The sequence below is a fragment of the Chiloscyllium plagiosum genome, unplaced genomic scaffold (genome assembly GCF_037043375.1).
Source record: "Chiloscyllium plagiosum isolate Xiang-an unplaced genomic scaffold, Cpla_swu_hap1 HiC_scaffold_8, whole genome shotgun sequence".
In the NCBI taxonomy this organism is placed as follows: Eukaryota; Metazoa; Chordata; class Chondrichthyes; order Orectolobiformes; family Hemiscylliidae; genus Chiloscyllium; species Chiloscyllium plagiosum.
In genome coordinates this window covers 117401864-117425991 of record NW_028270146.1, presented here as the reverse complement: position 1 = coordinate 117425991, position 24128 = coordinate 117401864, and the positions used below count along the sequence as shown (strand labels likewise).

General features: G+C 43.3%; 1 long non-coding RNA gene across 1 annotated transcript in view; it reads right to left on the bottom strand.

The window, feature by feature from the left end:
- Positions 1-16463, bottom strand: part of LOC148149535 (uncharacterized) — a 74516-nt gene extending 58053 nt beyond the window's left edge. The window contains exons 1-2 of the long non-coding RNA XR_015758003.1: positions 15918-16463; positions 15693-15800 (exon numbers count right to left, since the gene is read on the bottom strand). This is a non-coding gene — a long non-coding RNA (uncharacterized LOC148149535). The remainder of the gene's footprint in view (positions 1-15692; positions 15801-15917) is intronic.
- Between the last annotated feature and the right edge of the window lie 7665 nt (positions 16464-24128).

Genomic DNA, 24128 nt, shown 5'->3' with positions numbered 1-24128 from the left:
AATACTGACTATCTTCAAGCCACAGGATTGTTCACACACAGTATTGGACATCCTGAGACCACAGGAGTATTCACACACTGTATTGACCATTCTCAGACCGCAGGATTATTCACACACAGTATTGAACATCCTCAGGCCACAGGATTATTCACACATAGTATTGACCAGCATACGGCCACAGGATTAATTAACACACTGTCTTGACCATTTACAGGTCACAGAAATATTCGTACCCAGTATTGACCATCCACAAGCCACAGGATTTTTCACGCTCAGTATTGACTGTCCTCAGAACACAGGATTATTCTCACACAGTATTGACCATCTTCAGGCTACAGGAATATTCACTCACATTATTCACAATTCTCAAATTACAGGATTGTTCACACACAGTATTGGCGATTCACAGGCCAGAGCATTATGCATACATGGTATTGATCATTCATTGTCAAAAGGATTATTCACACACAGTATTGACCATCCTCAGGCCAAAGATTATTCACACACAGTATTGACTATTCTAAGGCCACAGGATTATTCACACACAGTATGGCTGTCCTCAGGCAACATAAATTTTCACACAAAGTATTGACAATCCTCAGGCCACAGGATTATTCACTCACTGTATTGAACATCCTCAGGCAGCAGGATATTTAACACACAGAGTATTGACTATCCTTCGGCCCAACGGTTATTCACACAGAGTCTTGACCACCATACGGCCACAGGATTAATGGATGCACTGTCTTGATCATTTACACATCACAGGATTATTTCCACGCAGTATTGATGATTCTCAGGCCAAAGCAATGTTCACACACAGTATTGACCATTCACAGGGCACAGGATTATTCACACACAGTATTGACTAGCACACGGCCACAGGATTAATGAACACTCAGTCTTCAACTTTTGCAGGTCACAGGATTATTCCAACATAGAATTCACAATCCTCAGGCTACATGATTATTCACACACAGTATTGACCAGCCTACGGCCACAGGAGTAATGAACACACTGTCTTGATCATTTACAGGTCACAGGATTATTCCCACACAGTATTGACCATCCTCATGGAAGAGGAATATTTACACAAAATATCACCATCCTCAGGCCATGGATCATTCACACATAGTATTGACAATCCTCAAGCCACAGGACTTTTCCTACACAGTATTGACCATCCACAGGTACCAGGATTATTCTCACACTGTATTGACCATTCTCAGGCCACAGGATTATTCACACACGGTATTGAGCATTCACAGTGCACAGGATTATTCCCACACTGAATTCACAATTCTCAGGCCACAGGTTAATTCACACACAGAATTGACAATTCTACGTCTACAGGATTATTCACACACAGTATTGTCCATTCACAGCGCACAGGAGTATTTACACACAGCATTGAAAATCCTCGGGTAGCAAATTTATTCACACGCATTATTGACCAGCCTCAGGCCACAGGATTATTTACACACTGTGTTGACAGTACAGAGGCCACAGAAGTATTCACACACAATATTCAACATTCCCAGCCCACAGGGTTTTCCCCCACACAGTATTGACGAACATACGGCCACAGGATTAATAAACACATTGCCATGACCATTCAGTACAAACAGTATTGAACATTCACAGGCCACAGATTATTGATGCACAGTATTGACCATCCACATCACAAAGGATTATTCTCATACAGCATTGACCATCCACAGCCCACATTATGATTCACTCACAATATTGACCATCCTTAGGCAAAGGATTATACATACACAGTACTGACGATTCACAGCCCATAGCATTATTCACACAGTATTGACTGCCCTCAGGCCACATTATTATTCACGCACAGTATTGACCATCCTCTGTCCACAGGATTACTCACACACAGTATTGATCATCCTCAGGTCAAGGGTTATTCATACACAGTATTGACCATCCTAAGACCATAAGATCATTCACACACAGTATTGACCAACCTGAGGCCACAGGTTTAATGAACACATTCTCTTTACCAATTAACAGGTCACAGGAATATTCCCACACAGTACTGACAATCCACAGGGCACAGGATTATTCACGCACAGTATTGAACATCCTCAAATTCAGGATTACTCTGACACACTATTGACCATTCACAGTCCACAGGATTGTTCACATATCGTATTGTTCATACTCAGTCTAAGGATTAGTCAAACACAGTATTGATGATTCACAGGCCAGAGGATTATTCACACACAGTATTGACTAACCTCAGGCCACAGGTTTATTCACACACAGTATTGATGATTCACAAGCCACAGGAGTATTCGGACACAATGGTCAATATTCTCAGCCAACAGGATTATTCAGATACAGTATTGACCAGCATACGGCCACAGGATTAATGCACACACTATCTTGTTCATTTACACGTCACAGGATTATTCCCACACAGTATTGTTGATTCTCAGGCCACAGCAATATTCCCACACAGTATTAACCATTCACAGGGCACAGGTTTATTCACACACAGCATTGACTAGCACATCGCCACAGGATTAATGAATACTCTGTCTTCAACATTTACAGGTCACAGGATTATTTACACACAGTATTGACCATCCTCAGGCCATGAGTTATCCACACAACTTATTGACAATCCTCAAGGAACAGGATTATTCCTACACAGTATTGATCATCCTTAAACAACAGGATTATTCTCACATTATACTGACGATTCTCAGGCAACAGGATTATTCTCACACTGTATTGACCATTCTCAGGCCACAGGATTATTAATAAATGGTATTGAACCATCTCAGGCAACACGATTGTTCACACACTGTATTGACCATCCTCAGGCCAAGGGTTACTCATGCACAGTATTGACCATCCTCAGGCCACAGTATTATTTGCAAACAATATTGATCATGCACAGGCCACAGATTTTTAACACGTAGTATTGACCATCCACAGCCCACATGATTATTATCACACAGCATTGACCATCCACAGGCCACATCATTACTCACACACAGTATTGCTCATCCTTAGGCAAAGGGCTATTCGCACACAGTATTGACCTTCCTTAGGCCAAGGGTTATTCACACACAGTATTTACGATTCACGGGCCATAGGATTATTCACACACAGTATTGACTGCCCTCAGTCCACAGGATTGAGCATTCACAGTGCACAGGATTATTCACACATTGTATTCACAATTTTCAGGCCACAAGTTAATTCACACACAGTATTGACCATTCTCAGGCCACAGGATTATTTTCACACACAGTATTGAACATCCTCAGGCCACAGGATTACTCACACACAGTATTGACCATTCACAGTCCACAGCATTTTTCACACACATTATTGACCAACCTCAGGCCACAGTATTATTCACACACAGTATTGACCATTCTCAGGCCACAGGATTATTTTCACACAATATTGACCAATTTTTGACCACAGGATTACTCACACACAGTATTGACCGTCCTCAGGCCATAGGATTATTCACACACAGTATTGACCGTCCTTAGGCCATAGGATTATTCACACACAGTATTGACCATTCGCAGCCCACAGGATTATTCACACACAGTATTGACAATCTTCGGGTAGCAAAATTATTCCCACACATTATTGACCAGCCTCAGGCCACAGGATTAATTACACACTGTGTTGACAGGACAGAGGCCATATGAGTATTCACACACAATATTCAACATTCTCAGCCCACAGGATTATTCACACACAGTATTGACGAACATACGGCCACAGGATTAATAAACACATTGCCTTGACCATTCAGTATAAACAGTACTGAACATGCACAGGCCATAGTTTATTAACACCCAGTATTGACCATCCACAGGCCACAGTTTTATTAACAAACAATATTCAACATGCACAGGCCACAGATTATTGATACACAGTATTGACCAGTCACATTCCACAGGCTTTTCAGCACATAGTATGGACCGTCCTCAGGCAACAAAAGTTTTCACACACTGTATTGACCATCCTCAGGCCACAGGATTATTCACTCGCTGTGTTGAACATCCTCAGGCAGCAGCATATTTAACACACACAGTATTGACCATTCTCAGTCCACAGGATTATTCACACACAGTATTGACCACCATACGGCTACAGCATTAATGAACGCACTGTCTTGGTCATTTACACGTCACAGGATTATTTCCACACAGGATTGACGCGTCTCAGGCCACAGCAATATTCTCACACAGTATTGACCATTCAAAGAGCACAGGATTATTCATGCACAGCATTGACTAGCACACGGCCACAGGATTAATGAACACTCTGTCTTCAACATTTGCAGGTCACAGGATTGTTCCCACATAGTATTGACAATCCTCAGGCCACAGGATTATTCACACTCAGTATTGACCAGCCTACGGCCACAGAATTAATGAACACACTGTCTTGACCATTTACAGGTCGCAGGATTATTCCCACACAGTATTGACCATCCTCAAGGAACAGGATTATTTCCACATAGTATTGACCATCCTCAGGCCACAGGATTATTCACACACAATATTGATGATTCATAGGCCACAGCATTATTCACACAGTGTACTGACCACTCACAGTCCAAAGGATTATTCACACACAGTATTGACCATCCTTAGGCCAAGGGTTATTCACACACAGTATTTACGATTCACGGGCCATAGGATTATTCACATACTTTACTGAGCATTCACATTGCACAGGATTATTCACACACTGTATTCACAATTCTCAGGCCACAGGTTAATTCACACATGGTATTGACCATTCTCTGTCCACAGGATTTTTCACACATAGTATTGACCATTCTCAGGCCAAAGGACTATTCACACAGAGTATTTACCATCCTCAGGCCACAGGATTATTCCCACACAGCATTGACCATTCTCAGGCCACAGGATTATTCCCATACATGAATGACCATTCTCAGGCCACAGGATTATTCACACACTGTATTGACCATCTTCAGGCTACAGGATTATTCCCACAGAGTATGGACCATTCTCAGGCCACAGGATTATTCACACACACACACAGTATTGAACATCCCTCGGGCAGCAGGATATTTAACACACACAGTATTGACTATCCTTCGGCCCAACGGTTATTCCCACACAGTATTGTCCATTCTCAGTCCACAGGATTATTCACACACAGTATTGATCATTCACAGGGCACAGGATTATTCACACACGGTATTGACTAGCACATGGCACAGGATTAATGAACACTTTGTCTTGACCATTTACAGGTCACAGGATTATTCCCACACAGGATTGACCATCCTCAGGCCATGGATTATTCATACTCAGTATTGATAACCCTCAAGCCACAGGATTATTCCTACACAGTACTGATCATCCTCAGGCAACAGGATTAATTTCACACATTATTGACCATTCTCAGGCCACAGGATTATTCACACACTGTATTGATGATTCACAGGCCGCAGGATTATTCACACACAGTCTTGACCATTCACAGGCCACAGTAATATTTGCAAACAATATTGGCATTGCACACGTCACAGATTATTAACACATAGTATTGACCATCCACAGCCCACAGGATTATTATCACACAGCATTGACCATCCATAGGCCACATTATTATTCACACAGTATCAACTATCCTTAGACAAGGGGCTATTGACACACAGTATTGACAATTCACAGGCCACAGGATTATTCAAACACATTATTGACCATCCTCAGGCTGCGGGATTATGCACACAGTGTATTGACCATTCACAGTCCAAAGGATTATTCACACACAGAATTGACCATCCTTAGGCCAAGGGTTATTCACATACAGTATTTACGATTCACGGGCCATTGGATTATTCCGACACAGTATTGACTGCCCTCAGTACACAGGATTATTCACACACAGTATTAAGCATTCACAGTGCACAGGATTATTCCCACACTGTATTCGCAATTCTCAGGCCACAGGTTAATTCACACACAGTATTGACCATCCTCAGGCCATGGATTATTCACACACAGTATTGAAAATCCTCAAGCCACAGGATTATTCCTACACAGTATTAAACATCCTCAGGCCACACGAGTACTCACACACAATATTCAACATTCTCAGCCGACAGGATTATTCCCACACAGTATTGCCTAGCATACGGACACAGGATTAATGAACAAACTGTATTGACCATTTGCAGGTCACAGGATTATTCACACCCAGCATTGACCATCCTCAGGCCACAGCATTATTCACACACAGTATTGTCCATCCATAGGCCACAGTATTATTTGCAATCAGTATTGCAGAGATTATTAACACACAGTATTGACCATCCACAGCCCACAGGTTTATTATCACACAGCATTGAATATCCACAGGCCATATTATTATTCACACACAGTACTGCCCATCCTTCGGCAAAGGACTATTCAGACACAGTATTTACCATCCTCAGGCCGCAGGATTATTCATACAGTGTATTTGCCATTCACAATTCAAAGGATTATTCACACACAGTATTGACCATTCTTTGGCCAAGGGTTATTCACACACTGTATTGACAATTCGCAGGCCACAGGATCATTCACACACAGTATTGACAATCCTCCATCCACAGGATTACTCTCACACAGTATTGACCGTTCACAGTCCACAGCATTTTTCACACACAGTATTGACCATCCTCAGACCACACGAGTTTTCACACACATCATTGATCATCTTCAGGCCACAGGATTACTCCCACACAGAATTGACCATCCACAGGCCACAGATTATTAACAAACAGTATTGACCATCCACAGGCCACTGGATTATTAACACACAGCATTTACCATCCACAGGCCACATTATCATTCACACACAGTATTGACAATCTTTAGACAAATGCTCAATCACACACAGTATTCAGCATTCACAGTGCACAGGATTATTCACACACTGTATTGACCATTCACATTCCAAAGGATTATTCTCACACAATACTGACCACCCTCATTCCACAGGATTACTCAGCCACAGCGTTGATCATTCTCAGTCCACAGGATTTACCACACACCGTATTGATCACCCTAACCCACAGGATTATACACAAACTGTATTGACCAACCTCAGGCCACAGGATTATTCCCACACAGTAATGGCCACGTTCAAGCCTCGGGATTATTCACACGATGTATTGAGCATTCACAGTGCACGGAATTATTCACACACACTACTGACCACCCTCAGTCCACGGGATTACTCACACATAGTACTGACCAGCATACAGCCACAGGATTATTCACACACAGTATTGCCCATCTTTAGACAAAGGATTATTCACACACAGTATTGACGACTCATGGGTCACAGGATTATTGACACACTGTATTGACCATTCACATTCCAAAGGATTATTCACACACAATATTGACCATCCTCAATTCACAGGATTATTCACACACTGCATTGAACAGACACAGGCCACAGGCTAGTTCACACATAGTATTGACCAACCTCAGGCCACAGGAGTATTCACACACAATATTCAATAGTCTCAGCCAGCAGGATTATTCACAAAGTATAGACCAGCCTACGGCCACAGGATTAATGCACACACTATCTTGATCATTTACAGGTCACAGGATTATTACCACACAGTTTTATCCATCCTCAGGTCACAGGGGTATTCACACAGTATTGACCATCCTCCGTCCACAGGATTACTCACACACAGTATTGATCATCCTCAGGTCAAGGGTTATTCACACACAGTATTGACCATTCACAGGCCAGAGGATCATTCACAAACTGTGTTGACCAATCTCAAGCCACAGGTATTCACACACAATATTCAACATTCTGAGCCCACACGATTATGCACACACAGTATTGACCAGCATGCGGCCACAAGATTATTCTCACACAGTATGGACCATTCTCAGGCCAAAGGATTATTCACACACAGAATTGATCATCCTCAGGCCACAGGATTATTCTCACATAATATTGATCTTTCTCAGGCAACAGGATTATTCACACACAGTATTGAACATTCTCAAGCCGCAGGATTATTTACACACAGAACTGACCAACCTCAGACCACAGGATTATTCTCACACAGTATTGACCATCCTCTGGCCACAGGATTATTCACATACCATATTGTCCATCCACATGCCAAGGGTTATTCACACACAGTACTGGCCACACAAAGTGAGAGCGTTAGAGGTGCTCGGAGGAGCAAACAGAGATGTGGAGGGTTGTTGTGATTGGAAAAGGGTCTGAAAAGGATTTGACACTGACAGGGTGGACTGTAGTTATTGTGAAAACCTACAGAAATAGTGATGATTGTACTGAGTGCAGGATGGGATTATTGAGATTTGGCATGTTATCAAGACTGGAGCAATTTACAAATAGGAAGAATCATCAGTATTGGAGTAGGGATCAAATTCATAGTGGGATTGTGGGCGGGGTTAAGGTTACAGAAATAAGAACTTTTCTGGGAATTACAAGCACTCAAGGCCCTGGCACAGATGAGTTGGACCGAAAGGTATGTTTCCTTGCTGAATGACTCCATCCCATGACAAAAGTCAGCGTGATTGGGGGAAATATAGAACAGAAAGATCCCAGGATTTGAAATCATCTACTTGGAGGAAGCCTGCTTTCCCCTCTGTTGGACTGATCCTCACTAAGACAGCACAGGCCTGGATTGATAACTGTTAACTTCCTATATTGACATAGGAAGGCTCAATACAGCAGAGATGAAAGTAAACAAGAGAGTGGGGATTGAACCTGGGACTATCACACTCTGTGTTCACCCTTCAACTCTGTATCTATGTCATGTCCTCCATACCAAAGATCGATCACTGAAATGCTCTCTGCTCTGTTCACTGTGAGTGGTCCTATCTTGCTGCAGGATTTCTTGAAGGCTCCAGGTCTCCCTTCCCTCTGAATGAAATGTATCTCAATCTGCTTTGGGAGGTAAGGGAGGAGATTGCTGGGGCCCTGGTGGATATATTTAATACATTGCTGACCACGGATGAAATGCCGAATGACGGGAGGATAGCAAATGTGGTTCCTTTGTTCAAGAAGGGAAGCAGGGATAGGCCAGGAAATTACAGAGCAGATAGGTCACCCCATTAGAGGAACGATGTGTCGGATTTGGAAAGGGTTCAGTGGAGATTTACTCGGATGTTACCTGGTAATGGAGGGAATGTGATATGAGGAACTTGAAGCTGTTTTTATTCGTGAGAAGACGTTTGAGATGAATTAATTGAGACATTAAGATAATCAGAAAGTGAAATGGATTGGACAGTGAGAGCCTTTTCCCTCAGATGGCAATTTGAGGGGGGATAGCTTTAAATTGAGGAGTGAAAGATATATGACAGATGTCAGAGATAGTTTCTTTACTCAGAGTAGTAGGGGCTTGGAACAAACTGCCTGCAACAGGAGTCGATCTGCTAACCTTAAGGGCATTTATACGGTCATTGGATAGTCACATGGACAAGAATGGAATAGTGTTGGCTACTTGGGCTTCACATTGGTTCCACAGGTTGGCGCAACATCGAGAGCCGAATGGCCTGTTCTGTGCCGCCATGTTCTACGTTCTGGAGGGAATAAATATAAGGCGAGAGGGGAAAGACTTAAAAGGGATTGGAGGAGAACATTTTTCACACAGAGGATGGTGAGGTGGTAGAGAAAAGTACAATAACAACATGTAAAAAAGATTTGGGCAGAAACATGGAGAGGAGAAGGTTTGAAGGGATTTGGGTCAAATGCAGGAAATCGCGACTCGGTCAGGGACTCTGGTCAATATGGACTAGTTGGATCGAAGGAACTATTTTTGTGCTGCATCACTCAGTCTCCTCCTCCAATAACTGGAGACAACCGAGATAAGGCATGTTGTAGACACTGAAGCAAGTTACAGCGATAGGGATAGTAATCTGGAATGCAGTACGTTTCAAATACGTGAAGTGACTATTGGGATAGGAGGAGGTTACAGAGATATGAACTGTTATCGGAGTTAAAAACTATTGAAGACACCGGTCCACAAGACATGGCATAGGTGCAGTGTTGGGGTGTAGCAAGTTTTAGTACAACAGAACTTAAAAATAGGGGTGGGGATTGTGCGTGGGGTGGGCCTATACTGTATTCCCCCTCCAGATCTGTATCGATGTCATGTCTTGTTAACAGAGGTTTGGAGCCTTCTCATTCCTCTCTTCTCAGTTATCGAGACTGGATGAAGTTATCAATACTGAGGGTTGCAGAGTTAGTAAGGACTCTTCAGACTGGCCAAGGTTACAGGTAGAGAGAGTTGTTGGGACTGGAAGAGGTGACAGTCTTCAATAGGATGGTACACATTCACGGATGATTTTAGTGACTGCAGGAGGTTACAGAGTTAAGAAGGCTAGTAGTGATGGAAGGAGGTCACAGAGATAGATAAGATTGCAGAGATTGGCCAAGGTTACAGATCTGGGGAACGGTCACGTGGCTTCATAATTTACACAAAGGGAGCATGGGCAGTAATGGGTGTGGGAGCTGGAGAGGTTTATACAGATAAGGAGGTTTATAGGGATGGTAGAAGGTTCATGGGAGTGAGGTGCTGTAGGATAGGATGGAGGAGTGCTGTGGGGACTGGAGAAGTTTGCAGTGATATCATATGATGGAAAGGCTTGAGGAAGGTACACAGATGGGGCGATTGCTAAGGGCTGGAGGATATTAAACAGACAGGGTGGGCTGTAGTACTGGAAATTTTGACAGAGATAAGGATAAGGTAGTGTTTGGGGATAATGACCATAATTCTGTACGTTTTGAAGTCATGATGGAAAGAGCTAAGGATCATGCAGAAGTTTGGGGAATGCTACTTATCATTTCATTATCACTATCACTGATCTTTATTACTAGCATTAGACAGGATTTGAAAAATATAGACTCAGAGGAACTATTTGCAGTCGAGCCTACAATTGGAAAGAGGGAGTATTTTCAAGTAATACAGTGAGAATTCAGGGCCAGCGTGTACCATGAACAGTGAATGACAAAGGCACCAAGTTCAGCGAATACTGATCAAGTGATATTGGGAGTTTGGTAAAGAAAATACAGTGCAATAAAACCAGGTGAAGCCCTTCAACAACTATAGAGAGTGCAAGGGGGTCCTTAAAAATGAGGGGCACTCAATAGGCCATGAAACCTCCTTGGTAGACACTAGTAAGGAAAAGCTACAAGATATTTTATGATGAGAGTCAGAGTAAGAAGATTCCCAGCTAAAGAGTGCGGCCTGTTGGAAACCAAAGGGACGATCTGCGCATGGAGCCAGAGGAAGTAGCGGAGGTCTTCAATGTATGCTTCCCATCTGTATTCACACAGGAGAAAGACACTGTAGCCGGGGATTTCAGTCAGGATGGTGAGACTCGAGAACATGTTAAGATCAATAAAGAGGTATTAAATGCTTTCACAGGCATAAAGGGGGAGAAATCCCCAGTGCCCAATGAAATGTATTGCAGGCTGCAGTGGGAGGTAAGGGAGGAGATTGCTGGGGCCCTTTTGGATCTCTTTAATACTTTGCTGGCCACAGGGATATTGGGTAAAAATTGGGAACAATTCTCAGGGACAAGATGTATCAACATTGAAAAGGAAGGAATAGATTCAGGACAGATTTTGTAAAGGAAAATCCTGCCTGATGAATTCAATTGAGTTTTTTTGAAAAGTTATCAAAAAATATTTATGAGCGCAGTGCAGACGATGTGGTTATCATGGCGTTCGGTAAGGCCTTTGACAAGGTCTCAGTCAATATGTAAAGGCCCAACTGGAGAAAGGAGTGAAACCTGACCTCCCCTTGGGAAACAAGGTAGGGAATAGGACTGAGGTGTTAGTGCGGGAGCACTTTGGCAAAGTGACCACAATTCTATTAGTTTGAAAATAGCTTTGCTGAAAGACAGGCCTGGTCCAAAAGTTAAAGTTATAAAATGTGGCAAGACAAATCTTGATAGTATTAGACATGAACTTTTTAAAAAGTTGATTAGAGAGTCTATTTTCAGGTAAAGCGAATTCTGACAATTGGGAATATTTTAAATGTGAGATAAAAGGACCGTTCAGCACCAGCATGTTCCTGTTTGTGTGCAGCTCAATGCTGACAGCTTTCAGAAACACTGGCTGTCGACTGAGACTCTGGTCAAGGAAAAGGGGGCACATGTCAGGTATAGCCAGCTGGATCAAGGGAATCCCTGAGGAGCATAGGGGCTGTAGGAATACTCTTTGGATGGAAATCAAGAATGCAGAAAGGGGACATGAAATAAAAGTGTATTAAGAACAAAAGAGGAGCTAGGGACAAAACCAGTATTCTTAATGATCAACAAATCCAACGATGTGTGAAACTACAAGATCCTAAACAAATATTTCACTTTGGAGCTTACTGTGGATAAGGCCTGGGGCGCTCAGGGACCTAAACATTGTTTGGCCAGAACACTATTGGAATATTGTGTGCAATTCTGGTTTCAATGCCATCGGAAGGATGTTGTGGAACTTGAAAAGGTTCAGAAGAAATGAATAAGGATGTTGCCAGGGTTGGAGTGTTTGCGCTACAGGGAAAAGCTGAATAGACTGGGATTATTTTCACTTTAACATGGGACGCTGAGGAGTTATCTTATAAAGGTTTCTTAAAATCATGATGAGCATGGATAGGGTCAATAGATAAGGACTTTCTCCGGTCGTGGGGGGTTGGGGGGTGAGTCCAAACCTACAAGACATAGCTTTAAGGTGAGAGGAAAAGATTTAGAAGGGACCAAAGGGACAGCTGTTTCCTGCAGAGGTTGGTATATGTATGATATAAACTTCCAGAAGAAATGGTGGAGGCTGACAGAAATATATTTAGCAGGCATCTGGATGTGTACATAAATAGCAGGATTTTAGAGGGATATTGGCAAAGTTCTGGCAAATGGGATGAAAAACGTCCTGGAGGAGTTGGACCAAAGGGTCAGTTTCCGTGCTGTACATCTCGATGACTCCATGTCTTGAAATGAGTCCTCATTATAGAAGAGGCGGTGTTGGAAGTTTTAAAACATAGAGGTAAATAAATCCCGAGGATCTGATCAAGTGTATCTCAGAACATTGTGGGAAGCTGGGGAAGAAATTGTAGAGGCCTGAGCAGTGATATTTGTGGCATTTTGGGCAGTGATGGAGGTTTTCTGAGATTTCAAAGGGATCTTGATGAAATGAGTGAATGGCTGAAAAACTGCAGATGGAGTTCAATTCGGGGAAATGCGAGGTAATGCATTTAGGTTACAACAAACAAGGGTCGAGCTTTCACAATTAATGGTAGTGTCTTCAGTAGTGTTGTACGCCTTGGGGTTCAGGTACGTAGTTCTTTGAAGTTTGCCACAAGGAGAGACAGGATGATTATAAATGGTACTTGCTTTCATTGTTCAGTCATTCGAGTTTAAGAGTTTGGGAAATCATGTGTAGATTGTACAGGACATTGGTAAGGCCTGTTCTGGAATACTCTGCCCAGTTATAGGAAGGATATTAAGCTGGAGAGGGTTCGGATCACATTTACCAGGATGGTGATGGGTATAGAAGGTTTCAGTTATGAAGGAAGGTTGTACAGTCTGGGACATTTTTCACTTGAGCCTGGAGGTTGAGAGGTGAGCGTATAGAAATTATAAAATAATGAGGGGTATAGATAGAGTTAACGTGACTTGTGTTTTCCCAACAGCAGGTCATTTTAGAATGAGGGACTACATTTCTTAAGGTTAGAAGGGAGAGATTTAAAATCAGAAAACATAAGGAGCAAACTGTTACAGAGTGTGTTTTGTGTGTGGAATGAAATTCCCAAGGAAGGGGTAAACGTGTGTACAATTACAATGCTTGAAATATTAGTACAGGAATAGGAAAGGTTTGAAGGGATGTGATCCAGGAACAGGCAGGAGGGATGAGGTTTGTTTAAGATTATGGTCGGCATCAACCGAACAGTCAGTTTCCGTGCTGTATGACTGTCTGACTATGAAAATAATGTTGTGGCCTTATTTAAGAAAGACTGCAAGGGGAAGCCAAGGAACTGCAGACTGAGGAGAGCGAAATCAAGGATGGGTAAGGTGTTGGAGATCATTCTGAGACGTAGGATTTATATGCATTTGGAAAGATAAGAACTGATTACAGAAAGTTAGAGTGGCTTTGTGCACGGGAATACATGTCTCACAAACTTGTCTGAGTTTGTTGAAGATGTGACCAAGAAAATAGATGGAAGCAGAGCAATAGACGTTGTTTCTGGCTTCAGCAAGGCCTTTGACAGGGTTGAGCAGGGTACACTGGTTAGTAAGGTTAGATCACATGGGATCAGGGAGAGCGAGCCAACTGGATACACAATGGGTTTGATAGGAGGTGGTAGAGGTGTTGTTCAGACTGGAGGCCTCTGACCAGCAGTGTGCTGTAAGGATTGGTGCTGGGGCCACTGATGTGCATCATTTATACAGAGGATCTGGGTAAAAATATAGGAGTCACTGTTAGTATGTTTGTGGATACCAAAATTAGTAGAAGAGTAGGCAGGGAATATAGTTATCGAAGGGGATGTTAATCAACTGGGCCAGTGGGCCAAGGAATTAAAGATGGAAATTAATTCAGGTGTTGGATTTAGTTAAGACAAACCAGGGAGGAGTAACACAGGTAATGGTCGGGCCCTGGACAGTGTTGTCGAACAGAGAGAGACCAAGGGGTGCAGTTACACTGTTTTGGAATGGAATCACAGGGGGACAGGGTGAGGAAAGCAGCATTTGGCACACTTGTCTTCATTGGTCAGAGCATTGAGTACATGAGTTGGAGATATTTGTAACATTGTCGTCAATATTTCTCCTGGGCAGAGGAGGCCACGGGGTAGCCTTATAAAGGTTTATGAAACCATGTAGGGCCTAAGTAAGGTGAAAAGCCAAGGGTAGGTGAGTCCAAAGCTAGAGGCATAAACATGATGTGAGAGAGCAAGGATTTAAAGAGGGAGCTGAGGGGCAACATTTTCCACAGAGGATGGTGCATAGACAGAATGGACTGCCAGAGGAAATGGTAAAAACAAGTACAATTACAATATGGAAAAGATACTTGGGCAGGTACATGGAGAGGAGATGATTGAAAGGGGTATGGGCCAAACACAGGCAAATGCAACTCATTCCATTTAGGAAATCTAAAACAAAGAGCATGCAGCACAGAAACAGACCCGATGTCTCCAGTTATTGGAGGAGGAGACTATTGAGACAAGGCATGTTGTCGAGACTGAAGCAAGTTACAGCGATATGGATGGTCTGGACTGGAGGTTTCAAATATGTCAATTAATTGGTAAGAGGGGAGGGGATGACAGAGATAGGAACTGTTATAGGAGTTAGAATGATTGAAGACACTGGGTCCACAAGAGGACCCATAGATACTGTGTTGGAGAGGGAATGAAGAACAGAAAGATCCCAGGCAGCATTACCACTCTCTCATGTGAGGCCTGCATTCCCCTCTGTTGTCCTGGTGCTCACCAAGAAAGCACACATCTGGATTGAAAACTAGGAACTCCCGATGCTGTCTCAGTACAACAAAACTTAAAGTAGGGATGATGACTGAGCCTGGGGTGTGCCTGTACTATGCTCCCCCTTCAGCACTATGTCTATGTCATGTCTTGTTAGCTGATGTTTGGAGCTCTCTGCTCTGTGCACTGTGAGTGATCTTACCTAGCAGCAGGATTTATTAAAGGCTCCCGACCTTTGTCTCTCTGGCTGACCAATCATCTTCCCAACCAGCAGTTGGCAAGTCTATTGAGTCAGGAACTCCCTGAGTACCTGTAGAAGACACATAAATAAGCAGAATGGGAAATTAGACTGATGTTGTGAGGGTTACACATGTAGAATGGCAGTGAGCCCACAGAGATCTGGAAAATTCCAGTCTCCATTCCTCACCTGTGCTGCCTCATCTCTCTGGAGCGGAGAATTCTGTTGGCTCAGGATCTGGAGTAGCTGCAAGAGTGAGAGACGCTGACAGAGGCAGCAATTAGATGCATACAGTGAGGGATCCCACATGGAGAGATACTGAGTGATATCACCAAAGTTCAGGATCAAATAATTGTGCAGGAAGAAAGGGTTTTGATTCAGGTTGCACTAGGATGCGCAACCTGTGAGCAGGCGAAGTGATGGCCTAGTGGCATTATTGTGAGACAATTTATCCAGAAACTCAGCAAATGTTCTCTGGACACAGGTTTAAATCCAGCCATTGCAAATGATTGAATGTGTATTAAGTGGTTCAAAAACGATGTAATTAAAAACCTGTGAGTGAGTATTAAACTATTGCTGATGTTAAGAAAAATCCATCGGGTGCATTCCTGTCTTTAGTGAAGTAATCTAAGGTGGGACTAGGATATCACAGGTATTACAGAAACAACAGCTGAGGGAGGGACAGGACAGGCAGCTCAATGTCCCAGGGGACAGATGCTGCAGGAAGGACAGAAGGGGAGCTGAGAGAGGAGGAGAGCTGCTGGTTCTGACTGGGTGAACCAGCCCAGCAGGACTGAGAGAGGATATTCCTGCGGGACCGCCCAGTGACGCTGTGTCCGTGGGATTAATCAGTAACAATGGGTCTTCCCTTTCCTCTGATTGTTCTACAGACCCCGAGAGCCCCGCCCTCCTGCACCTTGACCTTCTCAAGATGGCGGCCCTGAGCGCTCCCTCTTCCCTCAAACAAATGGCGGCCGTGACCCTGAGCCGCTTCCCTGATCAGGGACCGCCGCCTCCTTACACGGGCCTGGAGGGTCTTTTCCGAGTTATTTTTAACCTGTATCCGGGACTTGTGAAATCTCTCCGCTCCTTTCTCCCAGCGAGGCTCCTACACACCGGCTCTGAGCGCCGCTCTCTGAAGCCGATCGCAGCCGCTGCCGGAGAAAGCAGCTCCATGTCTCTCTCTGTGTCCTGACAATGTGGTACTGCGCATGTTCTGCATAGAAACCAAACTGCGCGTGCGTCTGAGGTTATCAGTGAGTTTATAGAGAATATTCATATCTGCACAGACTGATGGGTAAAATACTAGTCATTAACAATTGCTTTGTCGAGTTATAGTTATAGAGATGTCTAACATGCAAATTGTCCGGTCCAAATCAACCATACCGGCCAGGTATGTAAATTACCAATCGTTCTGGGAGTTTGAAAAGAAGTTTCTTACTCGAGTAGTGTAAATCGATTGGAAATATGTATGTTATCAGATTTACATTTCAACTACAGTATTCTTTAAAATCTCACATTGATTTATGAGAGAGGTTTAATGCTCCACTATGTAATGAGAATGATCAATCCTGCAAAATAATTTGCTCTCTGACCAATCTTGAAGCGTTCACTCCCGAGAATGCTTTGGCCCCTCTCCTCTTTCACTCTGGTTAGAGGACTGGCCGCTACTCGGTCCTCCTGTTCCGCCCCTTCCTCCCAATTGCAGAGTTGATTCAGGCGTGACTTCGCAGGCAAGGGACAAAGGGAGTTCGAGTCGATGTTTTGTGACGCGGTGAAAATATCCCGAATCTTGGACCGAGAGGCCTGGGTTCAATTCACAGCTTGTGCAGATATGTGTAATAACAATTTTTAGCAGGTTCATTAGGAAAACCAAGGGAAGTCAGGAACAGAGTGAAAACAAGAGAAAATGCATGCAATGTGGTGGGGCTCTCAATGCTCAGATGATTTGACTCTTTACCAAGCGTGGTCCCAGTACAGACTGTTGCACTCCTCTTAGTGCACAGCCAGATACCACGATTGTGGGGCAAAGTGTTGTGGTGGGATATAGAGTTGCTTTTCTGGAAGGCGCTGAGTTTTTGTGGTGAAAACAGTTGAGAAGGAGTCGGGTTTTATATGGAGCTACCTGTCCCCCTCCTGTTGCAGCCTCTTATTATTGCCTTGACTCTACCTTGTACATGGAGAAAGTGAGGACTGCAGATGCTGGAGATCAGAGCTGAAAAATGTGTTGCTGGAAAAGCGCAGCAGGTCAGGCAGCATTCTCTACCTCGTACATCTTTGGTAGAGATCAGTGACACTTCGTAAGCCCACAATACAAGATCCATCGCCCTGTTTAAGAGAGTAAAAATCTCTTGTAGCACAATAGTCAGAGAACAATACAGCGCAGAACAGTCCCTTCGATCCTTGCTGTTGTGTCAACCTGTGAACTATTCTCAGCTCGTCCCCCTACACTATCCTGAAATTACCCTGTGCTTATCTAAAGGATTGTTTAAATCTCACTAATGTGGCTGAGTTAACTACATTAGTAGGTAGTGGATTCCATGCCCTAACCATTCTGAGTAAAGAACCTGCCTCTGACATCTGTCTTAAATCTATCACCCCTCAATTTGTAGATATGCCCCCTCATACACACTAACATCATCGTCCTAGGAAAAAGACTTCCACTGTCTACCCTATCTAAGCCTCTGATCATCTTGTATGTTTCTATCAAATCCTCTCTTAGCCTTCTTCTTGCCAATGAGAACACGTTCAAGTCTCTCAACCTTTCCTCATAAGACCTTCCCTCCAGACCACACTACATCCTAGTAAATATCCTCTGTGCCTTTTCCCATGCTTCCACATCCTTCCAGAAATATGGGCACCAGAACTGCTCACAATATTCCAAATATAGCCGCACCAGTGGTTTGTATAGTTGCAGCATGATATTGCGGCTCCAGAACTCAATCCATCTACGAATGAAACCTAACACACTGTATGCCGCCTTAACAGTACTGTACACCTGGGTGACAACTTTCAGGCATCTATGTACATGGCCTCCAACATCCTTCTGCACATCTACACTACCAAGAATCTTTCCATTGACCCAGTACTCTGCCTTCCTGTTATACTTCACAAAGTGCATCACCTTACATTTAGCTGCATTGAACTCTATTTGCCACCATTCAGCCCAATTCTGCAGTTTATCCAAGTCCCCCTGCAACCTGTAATATTCGTCCACACTGTCCACAACTCCACTGACTTTCGTGTTGTCTGCAAATTTACTAATCCATCCACCTATGCCTGCGTCTAAGACTTTTATAAAAATGACAAGCAGCAGTGATCCCAAAACAGATCCTTGTGGCACACCACTAATAACCGCACTGGTGGCTGATTATTTTCCATCATCCACCACTCGCTGCCTTCTTTCAGAAAGCCAGTTTCTAATCCAAACAGCTAAATCACACTCAATTCCATGTTGCTGCATTTTCTCTAACAGCCTACCATGGTATCAAAGGCTTTACTGAAGTCCATGTATATCACGTCAACTGCCCTACCCTCATCTATATGCTTGGTCACCGTCTCAAAAAACTCAATGAGGTTTGTGAGACACGACCTGCCCTTGACGAAACCATATTGACGATCTGAAATCATATTGTTGTTTTCCAGATGATTACAAATAGTGTCTCTTATAATCCTTTCCAAAACCTTTCCTACAACAGAAGTAAGGCTCACAGGTATATAATTACCTGGGTCATCCCTACTGTCCTTCTTGATCAAGGGCATCACATTTGGAATCATCCAGTCCTCTGGTACTGAACTTGTAGGCAATGACAACTCAATATCAAAGTCGAAGTCTTTGCTATCTTCTCCCAAGCTTCCCAGACAATCTACGGATAAATCCCATCCAGCCCAGGGGACTTGTCTACTTTTAATCCTTCTAGAATTGATAGCACCTGTTCATAACTAACCTCGATCCTTTCTAGTCTAACATCTTCTACCTCATTATTGTCTACAATATTCTAATTTTCCTGAGTGAAAACCAATGAGAAATGTTTGTTTAGCACCTCTCCGATTTCCACAGTGTCCACACTCAACTTCCCACTCCTGTCTTTGATTGGCCCTATTCCTACCCTATCCTTTATTCCTCACATACCTATAAAAAGCTTTAGGGTTCTCCTTTATTCTATTCGCTAAAGACTGCTCGTGTCCTCCATTTGCTCTTCTTAACTCTCTTTAAATCATTCCTAGCTGATCTGCAAGTCTCCATCGCCTCATCTGTACCATTTGTCTCATCAACACATAAGCCTCCTACTTCTTAACAAGACATGCAATTTCTGTGGTAAACCACGGTTCCCTTACCTTATCACTTCCTCCCTGCCTGACAGGGACATTCCTATCAAGGACACGCAATATCTGTCCCTTAAACCAGCTCCACATTTCCATTGTCTGCATCTACTGCATTTCGCTAACCCATCCTATGCATCCTAATTCTTGCTGAATCGCATTATAATTGCCATTGCCCCATTGATAAGTCTTCACCTGTGGCATGTACCTACCCCTTTCCGTCGCTAAACTAAACATAACTGAATTATGATCAATCTCTCCAAAGTGCTCACCTACAACTAAATCAAACACCTAGTCAGGTTCATGACCAAGCACCAGATCCAATGTGGCCTCCCCTCTTGTCGGACCTTCGACATACTGTGTCAGGAAACCCTCCTGTACACATTGGACAAAAACTGATCCATCCAACGTACTAGAGTTATAGCATTTCCAGTCAATGTTGGGGAAGTTAAAGTCCCCCACAATGACCACCATGTTACTTTTACTCATACCCAGAGTAACTTTGCACATCCTCTTTTCCCCCTTCCTGGAACTCTGTGGCAGCCTATTAAAAAATCCAAGCAGCGTGACCTCCCCTCTCTTGTTTCTAACCTCAGCCCACACTACTTCAGTATACAAGTCTTCATCAAATATTCTCTCAGCCACCGTTATACTATCCTTGACTAACATGACATGCATGGGCCCATTGCGGTGCTTCAAATTCCATGAGGCAGCCATACTGTCTATGATAGACAGACTCAGTCTGGAACCTCCTCTATCCTTAAGACCTTATGCACTGCCTGCGCTCCTCCATTTCCCCTTTGCACGTTCCCTTTTCAACCCACCCCACCTGCATCACTCCACAATTGGAGCTGTCAAGGGCAGAAGTCTGTGGAATAGCCTCCCTAACCTTCTCTATCCCCCTTTAAGATTTTTTTAAATCATTCTCCTTAATCAACGTTTTGACCATCCATGAAGCACCTTAGCAGATTTGCCATTGTGAACGATTCCATACAATACAAGTAGTTGTTGTTATTGCTGTACATTAGGAGAAACAGGAATGATGCATCCAAAATTATAATAAGAAAGTCACTGATAGGCGCAGTGTGTAGGCCAAATAATAACATTGCTTTGGGATGGGCAATAAACAAAGAAATAACTAATGCCTGTAAAAATGGTATGTCTATTACCATGGGTGATTTTAATCTACATGTAGATTGGTCGAACGAGCTCAGTCAGTGTAGCCTTGAGGAGTTCATTAAGTGTATCTGTGATAGTTTTTTTGAACAGTTTGAAATGGAACTGAGAAGGAGCAAGCTATCCAAGATCTGGCCCCTGTGCAATGAGACAGGAATAATTAATGACCTCAGAGTTAGGGATCCTCTTGGAAGAAGTGATCACTGTATGGTTGAAGTTAGAATACATATGGACAGTGTGAAGATAAAAGCTAATACCTTGGTCCTGTGCTTGAACTAAAATAGAATGAGGGAGAACCTGGATAAAGTAGACTGAAAACAAAGATTTTATGGTGGGACAGTTGATGAGCAGTGAAAGATTTTCAAAGACATTTTAGGAAGTGCTCAGCAAAGGCATATTCCAGTGAAAAGGAAGGACTGTAAGAAAAGGCGGTGGACAAAAGATAGGGAATTCTACACCAGTTAGTTTATTCTCTGTAGTTGGAAAGATGCTTGGGTCTATTATCAAGGAAGAAATAGCAGGGAAACTCGATAGAAATTGTCCTATTGGGCAGACAGAGCATGGATTCAGGAAGGGCAGGTCATGCTTGACAAATCGTTTGGAATTAGATTACTTTACAGTGTGGAAACAGGCCCTTTGGCCCAACAAGTCCACACCGACCCGCCGAAGCGCAACCCACCCATACCCCTACCCCTACATTTATCCCTTACCTAACACTACGGGCAATTTAGCATGGCCAATTCACCTGACTTGCACATCTTTGGACCGTGGGAGGAAACCGGAGCACCCGGAGGAAACCCATGCAGACACGGGGAGAACGTGCAAACTCCACACAGTCAGTCGCCTGAGGTGGGAATTGAACCCGGGTCTATGGCGCTGCGAGGCAGCAGTGCTAACCACTGTGCCACCGTGCCGCCCAATTCTATGAAGACATTTCGAGCAAGGTGGACAACGGGGACCCAGTGGATGCGGTGTACCTTGATTTCCAAAAGGCCTTCAAAAAGGTGCCATGCAAGTGGCTGTTGCATTATATAAGGGTGCATGGGATAGAGTATTAGCATGGATAGAAGATTGATTGATTAACAGGAAGCAAAGAGTGGGGATAAATAAGCCTTATTCTGGCTGGCAATCAGTAACTAGTAGTGTGCCTCTAGGATCAGTGTTGGGACTGCAATTATTTAGAATTGATACAGATGATTTGAAATTGGGGACCACATGTAGGGTGTCAAAGTTTGCATATGAGACTAAGCAGGACAAAGTGTGCGGAGGACTGGGAAACTTTGCAGAAGAACATAGATACATTGAGTGAGTGGGCAATGGTTTGGCAAGTGGAATATTGCGTTCATAAATGTAAAGTCATTCTCTTTGGTTGGAGTAACATTAATAAAAAGATTATTACTTGATTTTTTTAAAAGTTGCGTTATTTGCTATGCAGAGGCACCTGAACATGCGTCTGCAGGAGGGTTGGTCACCAGGTACAACAATCAGTTCAGAAGGCAAATGGGATTTTGTCCTTCATTGCTGAAGGGATTGTGTTTAAAAGCAGAGGTTATGTTCCAGCTATAGTGGGTGCTGGTGAGGCCACACCTGGAGTACTGCAGGCAGTTTTGATCTCCTTACGTGCTCAAGGATGTACTGGCACTAGAGGGCGGTGCAGAGGAGGTTGATTCCAGAGGTGAGGGGTTTGGCTTAACAGAGACGGAGTAGATTGGGATTATATTCATTGGAATTCAGAAGAATGGAAAGATATAAAATAATGAATGGAATGGATAAAATAGAAGTAGAGAGGATGTTTCCACTGGCAGGTGAAGCCAGGACAAGAGGGCATCACCACAAGATTAGAGGCAGCAAATTTAGGACTGAATTGAGAAGGAACGTCTTGACCTCGATGGAGTGCATTTCCCAGGGAAGTAGTTGATGCTCGTTCAATGAACATTTTTAAAGCTAAGTTAGTTTTTTTAAAAAAGAAATAATTAATTAAGGAATACGGTGAGAACGTGGGTAAATGGTTCTGCATCCACAAAATGATCAGCCATGATCTTATCGAATGGTAGAGCCGGCTCGAAGGGCAGGACGGCCTTCTCCTTTTCCAAGATCTTTTGTTCTTATGTTATGCATTCCTCCCTCACTCGTGACTTGGACGTGCTGGTGTTGGATTAGGATGGACAAAATTATAATTCACAGAACACCAAGTTATAGTCCAACAGGTTTATTTGGAAGCTGGTCCTCCATCAGGTGGTTGTGTGATATTTAACCTTGTCCCTCACTCTTGAAACTGAGAAACAGCAGCAAAAGCCACGAAGCAGTGCGCAAGCTCCAGGCAACAGTTGGTATTGTGGACAATCTCAGAATACAATGGGATATTGATCAGATGGGCCAATGGGCTGAGGAGTGTCAGATAGGATTTAATTTAGATAGATTAGGTTAGGATATCTGGTTGGCATAGGTTGGACCGGAGAAGTCTGTTTCTGTGCTAGACATCTTTGACTGTGGGATTATAAAAGTGAACTCTGCTCTGGTTCACCTCTGGGTTCTCTGATGTCCACTTGTTCGTTATCGAGCTTCCTCAGTCTCTCATGGGTGTATTTTTGCTCTGTATAGTATTTTACTATTACTTTCACAGCTGTTTTGTAAATGAATTGAAAAGTGTAGTGCTGGAAAAACACAGCAGGCCAGGCAGCATCCGAGGAGCAGGAGAATCGACGTTTCGGGCATAAGCCCTTCTTCAGGAATGTAAATGAATTGTCCACTGCTGCCCGGCTCCTGACCATATGCTGTTCCATTATCAGGTTATTTTTTCCTCAATATCTTTGACAGTCAAGAATTCTTTTTTCCAATAAGCGAGTGCATTTTCCTTCAATTTCTGACAGTCAAATTCGCACCATTTTCATTCCCTGTAAT